The sequence below is a fragment of the Cryptomeria japonica genome, chromosome 3 (genome assembly GCF_030272615.1).
Source record: "Cryptomeria japonica chromosome 3, Sugi_1.0, whole genome shotgun sequence".
Lineage (NCBI taxonomy): Eukaryota > Viridiplantae > Streptophyta > Pinopsida > Cupressales > Cupressaceae > Cryptomeria > Cryptomeria japonica.
In genome coordinates, this window is record NC_081407.1 from 209,796,922 (window position 1) to 209,800,369 (window position 3,448).

The 3,448-nt window shown below is 35.6% G+C and overlaps 1 pseudogene; it reads left to right on the forward strand.

Moving 5' to 3' along the window:
* Positions 1-1,536: 1,536 nt before the first annotated feature.
* LOC131074540 (aspartyl protease AED3-like) lies at positions 1,537-2,969 on the forward strand (annotated as a pseudogene).
* Positions 2,970-3,448: the final 479 nt, after the last annotated feature.

Genomic DNA, 3,448 nt, shown 5'->3' on the forward strand with positions numbered 1-3,448 from the left:
CTAAAGGATAATTAAAAAAATCATAAAATATTCACTTACTATTAACCTTACTAATTTCATATTGTGTTTCTATGTGTCCTTCTCCTTTGCTTGCTATTAACCTTCCTAAGTTCATCTTTTGTTTCTATGTTTCCTTTTCCTTTGCAATCTTCTATAAGGCCTATTATGTTCACTAAAGATGTTTCCTTTTCCTTTGCAGTCTTCTATGAGGCCTATTATGTTCACTAGATTTGTAATTTGAGGCATGTAAGTTTGAATCAAAAAAATTAACATTCTAATTTAAATTTTATTTTTTTCATATTTTTTGTATTAGTTATCATAAGTTGACTTGGTACATATTTTTGTGAGTTATTATTATATTATTCTATTTAAACATACTAATGTGTCATTAATTCACATGGAAAATAAATGTAGAAAATATGATTGAATAAGGAGAAATTGCTATTAAGCACGCTTCATTTTCTCAAGGACAACAAATCTTCATCCATATCATTTATATTAATCCATTTACACATTTTTGAATATTGACATTAGATATTCACTGAATGATGTAAAGTTGACCATACTCCACCTAATGTGTTGACTTAGAAGAAGTTGAATGTATAAGTCTTGTGATTTCATCAAATGTGTTTGTAAACACCACTTTGACATATTTAGACATATGAACGGCAAAGGTGAGAAACCTTTATGCACACATTCTGTCAATTCCTTTCCATTCAACTAAGTTTATTCTCATGCATCAAATCAAAGACATGATGCTCAAGTTCCAACTCATGAGACAAAGATTTAAATTACAATAATTTTTAAGATTATATAAAGATTACTTAACATATTTTTTGTTGAAAGTATTTTTTGCAAATGATTCTAACATGATATTGAATTTTTTGCATCATTGCTTTCAAACGTTAATATATCTATCCTCTCTATTCAAATTTTTAATTATTCATTACATATTTATTGACTCAACTAATTTAATATAAAAATATTCTTTAAATAAAATTAATATAATAATAAACAATTAAAACTTTTTTCATAATCTAAATTATAATTAATAGTAATGAATTGATTGGTTGATTGATTGATAATGTCTAATAGTTTAGTAACTAGTGTGAAATGAAAATGATTGTTCACATGCTAAGATGCACCAATACATAAAATATTATGTATGAAAAGTAATTTATATATTGATATATCCTAGAAGGTGGATAGCCATTTCTGTGTGAAATATCTCCACAGCCCTTATGTCAGAAATGGCTTTAAGTCAAATATTGAAAGGAAAGTGGTTGGCGAGGAAGGAAAACTAAAATTCTAATTCCGCAAAATGCGGGCATAACTTGTGGAAAATTGTGAAGCGAACAAATTGCGTCCATATATTAAAGTCAAGTCATTTAAGAAGCAAAGACGACGACTGAATTGCGTACATAAATTGAAGTCTATATGGAGGAGTCAAGTCAACTAGAAGGGGACGCGGAAGCCAATCGGATCGACAAGTTAAGCGATATTTTCATCTGAGACCTGTGCTTGCCAAAGACGACAATGGCAAAGCGTATATGCTCAGTCCTAGTGTCTTTTCTATTACTTGTTTGTGTGGGGCAGAAAGTAGTAAGGTTGCCAGAGTAAACCTTGCGTCATTCAAATGGAAAGATGCAGAGGATAACAAGAACTGCTCTGCGCTTGAATCGGAAACATCAAGCTTGAGTGTGATGCACATTCACGGCAAGTGTTCTCCATTCCGCCTCCCCAATTCATCATGGTGGACGGCGATATCTGAGTCAATCAAAGGCGACACCCAGCGCTACAGAGCAATGGTGAAAGGGGGATGGAGCGCCGGCAAGAGTATGGTTAATCCCCAAGAGGACGCGGACCTCCCTTTGGCGTCGGGGCAGGCCATCAACACGGGAAACTACATTATCAAGCTGGGTTTCGGCATGCCTGCGCAGACCTTCTACACTGTCCTCGATACAGGCAGCTACATCACCTGGATTCCCTGCAACCCCTGCTCAAGTTGCTCAAGTGGGTTCCAATTGTTCGAGCCAGGCAAATCGTCAACGTATAAGTATCTCACCTGCGCTTCTCAGCAGTGTCAAAGTCCGGACTTCTGTTCGAACAACGATAATAATGTTAACACGTGGGAAGGAACCTCTCTCCTTCATTTCTCAGACGGCCACGTTATATGACAGTACGTTCTCTTATTGCCTTCCCTCACTCTTCTCCTCTGCTTTCACGTGGTCTCTCCTGCTGGGGAAAGGGGCTCTTTCTGCTTCGGGCTTGAAGTTCACGCCCCTCTTGTCCAACGCTAGGTACCCTTACTTTTATTATGTGGGGTTAAACGGAATCTCTGTGGGAGATGAGCTTGTTTCCATCCCAGCAGGAACCTTGACATTGGATCAGTCGACGGGAAGAGGAACAATCATTGATTCGGGAACAGTTATCACTCGACTAGTGGAGCCCGCTTACAATGCGATGCGAGATTCTTTCCGCCGTCAGCTTTCTAGTCTGAGTTTGGCTAGTCCCACACAGAGTTTTAATACGTGTTACAACAAACCGTCAGGCGAGGTGGAGTTTCCTGTCATCACGTTGCACTTTGACGATGGTCTGGACTTGGCTCTGCCGGTGGAAAACACGTTATGGCCTGGGAATGAGGACGGCTCCGTGCTATGCCTTGCTTTCGCCCTCCCTCCGGGCGGGGAAGACGCTGTACTTTCCATATTTGGGAACTATCAGCAGCAGAAGTTTCGAATTGTGCACGATGTCGCAGGGTCTAGACTTGGAATCGCTAGTGAAAACTGCGATGCTTAGTAGTTTGTTTGCTGAGTAGTGTTTATTCACGGTATTATCACCTATAATATCCACTCTGCTTTACTATAATACCGTAATAATGTAGTACAAGTACGGTGTTATTTCAACCTTAACTAGCGCATATATCTTAATTTTAATTTATATATAAAATATCTCTACAGATATTTTTCGTGAGGCATCTATTTAATTTGTCTAAGATAGTAATGTAGGTGTGTTGTCTCTCTTAATTATTTGCGAACCAAACAAGCACTCTTTTATCTTCTTGTGATAGTTGATATTTTTCTCTATTATAAACAAATGCTATTGTATAGAGGAATCTATAAATGTGTGACAACATATTAGTAGTCTTATTTTTTTTTATTTTTTTTAATTATGGAATATTGATGATTAATTTACAAAAATTATATTAATATCATTTCATATCTCATAATTACATGATATATATGATGGATATCTATTTCATTATGCTTTGGTTTATGAAATTTCTAATGTTCATCTTTTTATAAAATTTATGATACAATAAAAATAGAATATAAGATCGTGATGTTTTTTGTTAGATCATTTTATTTTCATATTTTTAAAACATAAATGATGATGACACATTAATTAATGCATTATTGGTTTTGGTAGATAAAAAAAGTAGTAAGCT